Source organism: Actinia tenebrosa, unplaced genomic scaffold (genome assembly GCF_029948245.1).
Source record: "Actinia tenebrosa isolate PJP-AT-01 unplaced genomic scaffold, QUT_ActTen_1.0 PGA_scaffold2__45_contigs__length_23673736, whole genome shotgun sequence".
Lineage (NCBI taxonomy): Eukaryota > Metazoa > Cnidaria > Anthozoa > Actiniaria > Actiniidae > Actinia > Actinia tenebrosa.
The window spans coordinates 17,063,553-17,076,385 of record NW_028292579.1 but is presented as its reverse complement, the minus strand read 5'-3'; the positions used below and the strand labels follow the sequence as shown (position 1 = coordinate 17,076,385).

The 12,833-nt window shown below is 33.5% G+C and overlaps 1 long non-coding RNA gene across 1 annotated transcript in view; it reads left to right on the top strand.

Moving 5' to 3' along the window:
• LOC116295168 (uncharacterized) overlaps positions 1–12,833 on the top strand; it is a 37,397-nt gene that overhangs the window by 6,371 nt on the left and 18,193 nt on the right. The window contains exon 3 of the long non-coding RNA XR_016120533.1: positions 12,777–12,811. This is a non-coding gene — a long non-coding RNA (uncharacterized LOC116295168). The remainder of the gene's footprint in view (positions 1–12,776; positions 12,812–12,833) is intronic.

Here is a 12,833-nt window from a genome sequence, read left to right as displayed (position 1 = left end):
AACAAGACAAATTGTATTCTAAGAAAAAGTGAAAAAATTCTAAAATAATGTTTAGTATCAAAATTTAGTTCAAGTACAAGTTTATTTAGTTCTCTTTATTAATATTTACAAATATATCTTTGCTTGAATATAAGGACTGTATCAGTAATAAAACAAGTAGAGAAATTTTATCTTAAGAAAAAATGAATAAATGTAAGAGAAAATTTAGAATGAATTTAAATGAGAAATATTTTATTCTAAAGAAAAAATGAAAAAATCTAAAAGAAAATAGGTTCAAATCAAGCTTAAGTATATTTTCCTCTCTTTAAAAGAAATTTGAATCTGTATAATAAATCTTATTTACTGAAGACATATGAGTTTACATTATTGTGATGCAATAGGCTCTTGAACATTCGAAAATTTTGGATCAATAACGATAAGTATATATCGCCTTTTTTTGGTCAGGAATGATCTCGGCAAGTCCATACAGACTTGTCAGAGAGATTTCCTTTTTTACAAATGTATATATTTTCTGTAATTTTTGCAACTTATTTGAACAAACGTTTGTATAATTACAATATTCGTGCTATATAAAACATGTTATATCTATTTTTTAACAAAAGACATCACTAACTGTAAACAGTGTATTTTTGAGAAAAACTGGCTTCGTGCTGTTAAAGTTGCATGCAGCACTGTACATTTATTTGCATTTTTCGCAATTATACTCGGTTATCTTTGCTGTTTTGAAACCGATTTTCCAGCAAGAGCAGTGCTGCCACTGTCCACACGTTGTGCACTCTACCATGGATCTTTTGGGTATTCTTTAACAAATGTTGCATTTATTTTCTGAAAAACAAGTTCATTTGATTAATGAAAATCTTTCGTATACAAAATAAGAGACCTCCCTGACCTCATTAGTGAATAGATGCATGGAAGGAAGATAATGACATTAATAACAGTAATTTAATAACTTCTAAAGCCCAAAACTCTATATGCATATCCAATTGCACTATATAACTACTTACAATAATAAGTATATACAATATTAATAATAATGAAATACAGTAATAATGAGAGTGGAAGTGAAAGCTATTGAAAAAATGAAAGGAAAATTAAGTCTAATGATGAAGATAAATGAAACAATGTATTTATATATCACTGCTAACTCTTAGATGCCACTGATAAATGAAAATTAGTGTTTAGAAAGGGATTATTAATTTTACTTACCAATTTCTTTTGGAGTCATTAGTTTTGCTTTTTTTGTTGATGGTTCTCCCTCTGTTAAGTGGACTTGGTTTTCAAAGCCAGCACTTTTCGCTACTAGTACTCTATAACTTATAGCCTAGTAGTAGCTCATGCAATCAGAATGCAGCATTGCAATGATAGACCACTAGTTGGATTTGACAAAGGTCTGGTATCCTCTCTGTTTGTGCCATCCAAGTGTGCATGGGATAACGGTTTGTTACATGACAACAAAAATAATGTAAAACAAGTGGAAAAATTAATGGGAAAAAGATAAATATTTTAAATACAATCCTAAAGTCTATCCTGAGGGGGGAAATGTGCCCTTAGAATTGAAAACAAAACTTGTCATTGCTAATCGACCTTGGGCATAGTTTTTTCCTTTCTCAACCTCGTGCCAGTAAATATCCTCTATATTTTTATACATATTTAATTATTTGGGTTTGTACTTTTATAGGAGAACTCACTTCAGTGAACAACAATCAAGAGACACATGGGAAACTTTACAGATAAGCAAAGTAATAGAGTAAAAACATTATGTACAACACATCTAGAACCAAAATAATTATGCTGAAACCTATCTGCTTGCGTTTTCTCATTAGTTTTACTTTGAGTGCACTTTTGTAACATAGTTTCTTGCTTGACATATGCCTTCAAAAACCTAATTATAGACACACTGAAACAATCTCTGGGCTGATTAAAGTCAGGGCACAGTTAACTCACACATAGAACCCTGAAGAAATCGCTGGGCTGATCAAAGTCAGGTTATGACTAACTCTCAGATTGGAAATTAGCTTGTTAGTTTTTGCAAAGGGAGCAAACTGGAGAACCTGAAGAAACCCCTTGAATCTAAAAAAGCAATTTTCACATCTGTTTTCAACACTTCATAGTAGAAAGGGAAATAATTTAGAACGCGACTGAAATGTTTTAGTCAGGCTGCATTAGACCTGAGAGTTTATTATGGGTGCCTTTTACCAAAATGTTCAAATTAAAATCTGTTCTGATTTAGATACTGAGATATAGTTTTATTCATTAAATGAATAGCTATTGCTTGCACTTGGCTGCATTGAAATTAATATGATTTTTCCATGGTTTTGTCATTTGACTACCAAGACTAGAGTGTTTGATAACTTTTCTTTGTTATTCAGAATTTTATTGGCTCGCTATGATAATGATAGAGACATGAAGCAAAAACGAGCAAAACCTTTGTTAAATTATCTTCAAGTGTTGCCACCATGAAAACATTCTATTTGAAATCATAGCTAAGGCTTATTGCAATCAAAATCCACAATACATTTTGCAGCATGCTTTGTCTGAAGATTATCAACTTATCTGTGGATGGCATTGCACATAGAAATGGCTCAAATTATACTTATCCTCATATACTAACACCTGTCTACAGTGAAATACTTACCTCTGGTGTACTTCTAGACTCAATCAATACAGGATACAGGTGAGTGATTGGTGTAAGATATGTAACAAAACTTATAAGTATAGAATTTAATAGAAACTATTGCACAATTATTATAAAATTAATTCTGGTTTATAGGTTTATGTAGGGCATACAATGTTTATTGCTATTAGTAGCTAAATTACGACATTACAGAGTAGTTAAATTGACAGTTAGGGAGCAAAGAAGCCATGTTTGTTTTCGTTTAAATTTTCAAAACAATGAATTTTGGAATAATGATAATCAAATTATTGCTCACAAAATAACAGTTTAATCTGCAATCAAAATATATATAAATACTTTTAAAATGCTTGACTCTCGATTAAGGCATTGTTATTATATGTTTTTTTTTGTTCAATAATAATAATAATAATAATATAACATTTATATAGCACCTATCCAAATCTGTTTTTGGTATAATATTATAATATATTAAAATTGGCTTTAAGGAGTGTCATGCCACATTGAGCCTCAACATTCTTAAAATAATCTAAAACTTTGAGACCTTGAAATGTCTTATCATGAAGTAATATATTAAAAAAAAATATTGACTTAAATTTACTAAAAGTTTCAGCAGAGCAGACATGTATTGGAATAGAATTCAAAAGTCTTGGAACTAATATCATAAATGCTCTGTCAATATAGCTCTTTGAGTAGTGTAAGCAGTCTTTGGTCAGATGATCAGATGATCTTAGGTTGCATCCAGGCTTGTATATGCTTGTTTCCTGAGTTTGTATATATGCCATTTTAGCCTGTTGCAGCAAGCATATTGATAACTAGAGTGCTAACTTTAGCTGTTCAACCCTAGAGTCGTCTCAAGGAGGATCTTCCACCATGATAGCTTCTTGTAATTCATTTGTTTTGGATATTTCATTGTCAAGAACTTGTGACATGCCCACTTCTAAGGCTGCACAGTCAGCCCCTTTTTTCTAGCTACTTCTAAAAAAAGCTAGAACGCTTTGAAATTGACATGCGACATTTGCAAAGTGAATATGATGGCAAAATAATTAATATCACTGAAGAACATGTGATTCACTTAGCAAACAAAACAAGTAATATGATATGTACAAGCTACATGAAAAACCTAGTCTAAGAGGGTTTTAAATATTTTGAAAGTATCCAAATTAAAACCATTACCTGCTTTGGAATGTGGTTGGTTTCCATTATAAAGGTAGTAATTTTTGTGATCATAATGTGGAAGGCAGGATGCTGGTTGAATGAGTAGAGAATGGCTGTTGTAAAGGTTGTTCAACATTGTGTAGTGTATTGTGTTTATATTAGTTATGTATAGTTTTGCTTGTTGTGGAAGTAGTGGTTTAGAAACCTTGCATTGATTGGGGTGTGTCTGGTTAAAGTGAAAGACTGAATGTTCAACAATCATGTTTGGAGGGTGTTTTTTGAAGTAAATAAGTTAATATATCTTAATATTTGAATCTTATGGGAAGCTGATGCCTTCAGTTTTAAAACAATTTTTTTGTTTCCATAAGCCTGAAAATATTTTTTGTGATCTTTTGGTGAAGATACAGACAAGACACTAGTTGGTGACCACTTGTTGGTGATGTGGGCGAAGAAAGATTAGTTTATATGTGCCTAAATTGCACCATAGGCAATAGATCTTGCACAATTCAACCCAGTATATAGTATCTTTGATGCAATGCCTTCTCTTCTTCTTGGTTGACAATAGAATTGCCGGGCATCGAACAATGACTGTGGTTCTTGCTTGTATTAAAATTTCCACCATCAAGTCAGTAAAATCCATGTAATTTCTCTTGGGGTGATGCCCCAGATAGAGTCGCCCAAATAGGGCACATAGACGATTCGTTTTCCTTCCCTGGAAATGTTTTGAAATAATGTGTGAATGATTATTGAGGATTTAAGGAAATTGAGGTTACAGTCATGAGCGAAACTGGCTCTGAGCCAATAAAAAAATAAATTTAGCTAATGAAATTTGTCCAATCAAATATGCATAAGCAAATATCTGAGGAATAGTAGTTCAGGTGTTAAGGAGTGTTAAGGCATATCCTTGTGCCCTTAACCAAGAGAAATGAAAAAATAAATAAATAAATAAAACAAATAAAAGGTGTCATGATATGTTGTGAAAACTCTAGAATGCATTTAAATTAATGTGCAGTTAATTTTAAATTTTTAATGTAGTTAATGTTTTTAGTTTTTGTTTAAAAAGTACCCCATTTCACTAGATGACCATACTAGTATTATCAAACTTGTGCCCTAAGCATTTGTGACGATAAACTAAAGTAGGCACATCAATATTTATATTTTGATTAGTGCCATGAGATCGTATGCGGTGTATGAGACATTTAGTTATGAAATATAATATATATCAGAAGTGTGTAAATTTAATTAGTCATTAAAATGTGATGGATTTGATCCTGCTTAACTTGTCAAAATATAGAACAAGATAGGAATGTGTCAAGTATATTATAGTTATCAAAGAAGCAATGCCTCGACACAACTCACTATCGAATGTATTATTGAATATACTAGATATAAAGGAGTCCTTCTAAAGTTGGTCTAGAGAGTCAGTGCCAGTAACAACCTTGGGTTTTTAGGGATAAACACAAGCTAGGGTAGCCAACCCCTGGGGCGTGCCCTATTAACCACCTATCAAGTTTCGTTACTGTCAATATCGTAATAACTAATTCAGATTTTTTTCTTAGTCTTGTAATTAGCAACTGCATAAGTTGCTTGATATACTGCGCAGACCAGCTCAATTAGATACATTATAACCGCAGTACAAATATATAGTCTAGATATAATCTCATATATGTATGTAATTCAGTTAACCAAAACTTTATTCAAGAATTTATCTAAGTAGGAATCTCGGTACAAGCGTTTCAACAAAATAAGAGAACAAATAGTGTGAATACTGCAGTATCTAGAGACTTGTTCAAAGGTCAAAGATGCTATATTCAAATAAATTAAGTATACAAGGAAATAGTTACTTTCAAGCATGTGTAGAATACTTGTATCATAGAGTTTCAAGTATTGGCTAGCATTCATACAGCCAAAAATGAATAGTGTTTGACACGAACGTACAGTAGAAAAGAATCAATACCGAAACATTAGAAAAACTTGATACCAATACCATTTTAAAAGGTAGTACTGAAAGTACTCTAAAATATGGACATATATTTAGCTAAGGTACACTATAGTATGGTCATTCTAGCCCCTGGTTCCCCTTTAATATTTATATTTAGTTAACAAAGTTAATCAATTTAGTGACTCTACATCAGAGCTTCATCATTTGGTCAGCAACTGTTGGGTAGTGTAGCATGAAAGAGTAGAGTCACTTTACAGTTATTACTCATTTCATTTAACGAGACTGTCCAGTAAAGGAATGATTGTCTTGACTGGAGTGGGAAGAAGAAAAGAATGCAGATATGAAGATATAATCTAAAAAATCTAAAGAATGAAGAAAGAGGGTAACAGAAGCTGATGCTAAGCATCCCAGTGGCCAAGAAATATTTCAAGGTATCTGTGAAACAAAACTACAGTAAAGAGATAAACAATGAAGTGGTTCAAGACACTCCAGTGGAGAGAAACAAGGGCATTGAGATTGTAAGACAACAGTACAGTAAGTAACCAGAGACCAAAAGATCTTTCAAGGTATTTGTGATGTAAAGAGACAGTACAGAAAAAGAGAATGCAAATATTCCAGAAACCCTTATCAAGAAAAACTAAAGCATGAAGATGGTAGAGACTACCTGACACTAAGCATCCCAGTGACCAAACAAATTTTCAAAGTATCTGTGATGTAAGATGCCAGAAGACAGTGCCAAAGAATTTCCAAGTGCATCTGGGATTCTAGAAAAGAGTGCAGAGACAAGAATGCAAAGATTTATGAAACCCTAGTGGAGAAAAACTAAAGCATGAAGATGGTAAAGGTAACCTGATTGTAAGAAGTCCATTGATTAAAAGATCTTCCAAGTATATGTGAAGCAAGATGCAAGAAGACAGTACAAAGGAAAGAATTCAAAGATTCCAGAATCCCTAATGGAGAAAAGCTAAAGCATAAATATCGTAAAGACAACCTGACACTAAGCATCCCAATGACCAAACGATCTTCCAAGGTATCTGTGAAGCAAGAAGACAGTACCAAAGAATTTCCATAGTATCTGTGATTCAAGAAAAGAGTGCAAAAGCAAGAATGCAAAGATTCCAGAAACCTTAGTGGAGAAAAACTAAAGCATGAGGATGGTAAAGATGACCTGTAACTAAGCAGCCTAGTGACTAAACAAACTTTCAAGGTATCTGTTTAAGCAAGAAGACAGTACCAAAGAACTTCCGCAGTGTCCGTGATTCAAGAAAAGAGGGTAACGGCAAAAATGAAAAGATTCCAGAAACCCTAATAAAGAAAAACTAAAGCATGAAGGTGGCAAAGACAACCTGACACTAAGTATCCCAATGACCAAACGATCTTCCAAGGTATCTGTGAAGCAAGAAGACAGTACCAAAGAATTTCCATAGTATCTGTGATTCAAGAAAAGAGTGCAAAAGCAAGAATGCAAAGATTCCAGAAACCTTAGTGGAGAAAAACTAAAGCATGAGGATGGTAAAGATGACCTGTAACTAAGCAGCCTAGTGACTAAACAAACTTTCAAAGTATCTGTTTAAGCAAGAAGACAGTACCAAAGAACTTCCGCAGTGTCCATGATTCAAGAAAAGAGGGTAACGGCAAAAATGAAAAGATTCCAGAAACCGTAATAAAGAAAAACTAAAGCATGAAGGTGGCAAAGACAACCTGACACTAAGCAGCCCAGTGACCAAAAGAAATTCCAAGGTGTCTGTGAAGCAAGATGCAAGACACGAGAAGACAGTGCAAAGGCAAAGATTGCAGACACTCTAATTGAGAAATACCAAAGCATGAAGAGAGACAGTAAAGATAACCAGTCAGCAAGCAGTGCAGTGCACCAAACGATCTTCCAAGGTATCTGTGAAGCAAGATGCAAGATAAGAGAAGACAGTACAAAGGAAAGAATGCAAAGATTGCAGTTACCCTAATGGAGAAAAAATAAAGCTTTTGAACAATTTAGGTCTTTAACTCTGTTGAGTGATTAAACATATTTTTTTGAATGTTGAAAAGTTAATATTCTCCTTTATTACTAATATTAAAGTATCATGTTATATAATAACTTAAAAGATTGAAATAAAATCATCATATCCTATAACTTCACAATGCCGTATTCTACTAAACACTACTACTAAATATAAAAATATTATTAATCAATTGATAAAAAGCGTCCTTAATTTAAGCTACTCTCGTAATGCTTTAATCTACTTACTAATGCCACTGGATACTTTGTCTCTTATGTTTTATGAATATGAAAGAGAAACATGGCTTCTTTCCTCGCTAAATATTTAATTTAGCTACTCTGTAATGTCGTACTTTAGCTACTAATAGCAGTAAAAATGTATGCCCTACATAAATCTATATACCAGAATAGATTTTACAATATTTGTGCTATAGCTTTTATTAAGTTCTATACTTATAAGTGTTGTTAAATATCTTACACCAATCACTCACCTGTATCCTGTATTGATTGAATCTAGAAGTACACCAGAGGTAAGTATTTTATTGTAGACAGATGTTAGCATAATGAGAGTTGAGCATAATATTAGCAATTTTTTACTATGTGCAGTACCAACCATAAATGCGTTGCTAATGTTTGAACAAATGATGCTGCAACATGTATTATGGAACTCTGTGCTAAAACCCCCACTTATTATGAATAAGCCTGCTGCTGTCCCATCAATTATACAGAAATATTCTTCAGTGCCTTTGATACCCTCAGTAGGTTTCAGTCACATCTTGGTACTGGTGGCATTTTTTCTCATATAACTCATTATGTTGCTTTTTATTGTATTAGTCTTGATAAAGTACGTTTTTTAGTACTTGAAGCGCGGGTCGTGTAGTAGTGAGGGTCCTCCTTTCTCACCAATTCAACCTCAGTCCAAGTGCTGCCAGGCTTAGTGTCCTATATCAGTAGTTGTTTTTCGTTCTTTCCTGTGTTTTGAGGGCTGTTCTCCAGGTTCCCCAGTTTCCTACCCAAGCTCAAAAATCAGCTTGTAAATTCCAATTTGAATTTCTCTGTAGAAATGCTACTGCTAAATCTCATTTATTTATTAAATTTGCAAGATAAGTTTAAATATAATTTAAATTTCCAGTAATCATTTTCAATCCCTTTTCTTTGATATTTCATTACCAGAATGCATCACAATTACATGGAATTAAGTCCTATATCGATAAGGAACTATTATTACAAGAGTGCATTTACTGTAAAGTCTTACCACATTTGGCATTAACTGCAGGACAAATACTATAAGGAACCTGCTTTTTTTAGGTGCTATTTATTTGTTGTACATTTGATGTTTGTTCTTTATTGCTTGTTGCTTACCTGTAATATTTTGGGTTTTCATCATTGTTGGATAATGTCAAGTCATCCATATATCATACATACATTGGAAATCAGCTTTGAAGGTAACATTGGAAATCAGCTTTGATGATAAAAGACAGTCTGTCCAACTATGATGTCATCCATAAAACATACATATGCAAGGGCTTTATTGTGCCTCCGGATTGTTGTTTACCGATGTGACCTCAACTAAAGTATAGTGCTAAGTCAGTCAGAAGTATTTCACTTAGTTTAGTTTTTGGCTATTGGCTTTTTGATTTGAATGAAAACACAATTTATGATTGGTATGTGGCTGGCAAATTTTCTGATTAAGCAGTGAATTAATTTGGTGTAAAAAGAAATTATATATTGGTTGAGTGCCTGTGTGTATTGTTATCCCTACTTTATTGTGATTTCCTTGGCTACGGAACTACACAGTGGGAACGAGCTTTGATGCAGAGGTCTGTAAAACCAAAGGCACAGTTTTTTGTTATCCATACCAACTTTAGGGCAGTAAATCATTTTTTCCCCTGTAAATTTGACTTTTCCACTTGTTTTGCAATTTGTTTTACAATTCGTTTTCCTATTTGTACCTTTAAATTATGTAAGCCTTATGTCAGGATACTGGACCATAAGCAGAGATATCAAATATTATCAGCTCACTGGGCCAATAAGAGAGCACAGGTTTTAGGATACAGGACCAGAAAAAATAAATAGTTTCATCAGATATCTAATTTCATTTAAACAATTTTGCATATCTAATTTTTCAAATTTAGTTTTCTAAGAAGCTGCAAGCACTGTATTATTAAGTGAGAATGAAATGAGCAAGTGCAATTAGAATCAGTATGACAATTTACTGCACTGCCAACTTGTTTGCTCTCACTTGCATTTAGTCTTGATACCTTGCCTCTGATTCATGCATTTGCATATTACAAAGTAATTCATAATTTGTCAACTTTGTTAGTCTATCTTGATATACATACATAAACTATTAACGTGTCAGTCATCTAGTGTATCACAAGTGATACTCTAATTGGGAACACTAAGTTTAAGTTTTCTCTCTTTTTCTTGATGATTTTCCAACAATTATTGTCAATTTCAGTGGTGTTTTTTTTAGTTTGGTTTGCTGTGTTTTACATTTTTGAATATTGAACCTCTGATTTATTTTTATAAGTCGTTTGTGTTACAGAGTGTGGTTTGTGTTACATATATTTGTGTTACTCTATGCAGTCTTTTTATGCTAGAAAATAGGCCTTTTTGAAAATAATAGAATTTTGAGAATTTTCATCGTAGTCCAAAAGTTTACAACAGGTAAGTAAACAAAATTGCTAAAAACAAGATTGTTAAACTATTCACCATGAAATGAAACATTTCAAGGTAAGAATCAAGTACATTAGCATATGCCCATTACCCTAGGTATTAGAGAATTTCTGGTTAAAGTGCATCAGATCAGAAATGAATTCCCATTGAGCAATCAGTGTACAATTGATAGCAACAAAATTGTCTGCCTATTTTTTGGTGTAGACATGTAGTATGTGAGCGTGAGAGACTTGACAGCAGTTTGTTGTAGAGGCTTGACAGCAGTTTGTTGTGATGGGGGTCTATGAAATGGATTCACATTAGGGGGTGTCGACATTGAGTGGCATGTAAAAGATACATTTATCTTCATTGTTTTATTGGTTACTCCAATGATCACTGTCTCTATATCCAATAATTTGTGTTTTGTATTACTTGGCTCTATTTCTCATAAAATCCACCAAAATGTGTAGAGCACCATGAAAAATGGCAGGATAGGTCACAGGCTAAGCCAGTTTACAAACATAGTTTACTTAAGATATATTTGTTTCTGTCATTCACTGAAACTTAACATCTAATCAAAAAGCTCGGGTAGTGACTACAGCAAACTATGAGATTACAAACGCATTTTGTCATGGATCACAGCAATCTTGGAGTGAGTCCAAATAAAAGAGAAACTGATTTAAAATCATGCATTCTGAATTAGTAATGATAAAGAGGTAAATTGTACAGCGTGAAAAGATGAAAAAACTGAAGTTTCGGATGCTAGTCCTTCATCGGAGTAAAAGAGGATTAAATTACATAAATTATTGGCGCTGTAATCTTAGGGTTTGTTGCAGCGACTCTTTTAGTTCATCTCCTGTTCAGGTTTTTATTAAGATGTACATGATTTTTGTTAATGGTTGATATCGTTATGATAAATAATAACTACATACCAGCCAGCTATCAAACCCACCCTAACCATACAATATATTCCCTGTGAATATTGAGAAATAAAAATGTTGAAACAAGGGGGGAGGGGTGAACTACACATACCAATCATTACATTCGTTTGAGGCATGCTGCAAATGACTTAAAACTTGGTAGTGTGCGAACAAAAATAAGTACTATAAGTAAAAAAAAAATTTTTTGTAATGAAAAAGTTACCAAAAGTTAAAGTGAATTTGGTGAACAGTGAACAGGGAGGGTATTTTGCTCATTTCAAATCTCAAGTCTGAGAATGTTGCTGTATTTTATACTCATTGGTGCTTTTATTCAATGTTTGCACTCTACACATTTCCAATCACGGTTAATTTTGAACTTGCATTAAGGGGAGAATTATACTGCTTGTATCTCGGGATCACTGTCGTATGCACATAATTCCGGAATAAAAAATATAAACCAATTTAAGAAATTCTATACTTGTATCTATAACAACGACACGATCATTGTTGCTGATGTTAAAACTGCTGCATACTTAACACGCTTTAGTGTGTTGCTCCTAATGGAAAATTTCATTGATTGCAGCTCCTGTTTATTCCAAACTGTAACATATAATTTTTCCTGAGTACAATAAATTGTGCAAGCATATTAAGCATCTTAGCCTATGGCGATAGGACCAGCCAAGGTTTGCTAGCATGCCTCAAACGAATGACCATATAAACACACACACACACACACACACACACACACACACACACACACACACACACACACACACTTTTGATTTCTGTTGTCCATGCTTTTCTTGAGGTAAACCCAGTTGTAATCGACCAAGCCCAGAGTGATTTTACTTCAATTGAATTTGTGTGGCATTGTTATAGTCTTTCTGATGCTATCATAGTGGCATAAGAAAAAAAACTTGCTTTTTTTAATTAGGGTAGTACCTAATAGCCAGAGGCTAACAACCCTCTGACTCTGCGTTCCATTTTAAATGGGTTTTAGAACCTGATTTTTGTCATAACAATGTCATAGGGAAGGCTATCTTACTTGCTTTGGTTGTAAAATCACTTCATCTTATAGACTTTACTGAAAAACGTCATTGGAAAAAATTCAAAGTTGTTGCAAATTCACTGGACAAATACTGTAGTACATTTGAGACCGTCTACCATAAAATAAAAACTTGCACAATGTTAGAGAGAAAAAAATTGCTTTTGTTTGCACTTTGAAAATTTGTATTACTTCATGGTCAATTACAACTGGGTTTACCTTGTATTGGGGGGAAGGGATAAGCAAAATGTTGGGGGGAGGGGATAAGCAGTGTATTGGGGGGAGGGGGTGAAGCCTAATACTGGGGGGAGGGAGTACTCGTGTAGGGGGGAGGGAATTATTCTTAGGGTAGGGGAGGGAGAATCTACTTAGTAGGGTGGTAGGGTTTTTATGATTTTTGCTGACCTGAGTACTTTGAAATTTTCTAGAAGTTGGACACAAGTGAGCACTTAGGATATTTTTGGTAAGTTGTCAAAAAAGACTTA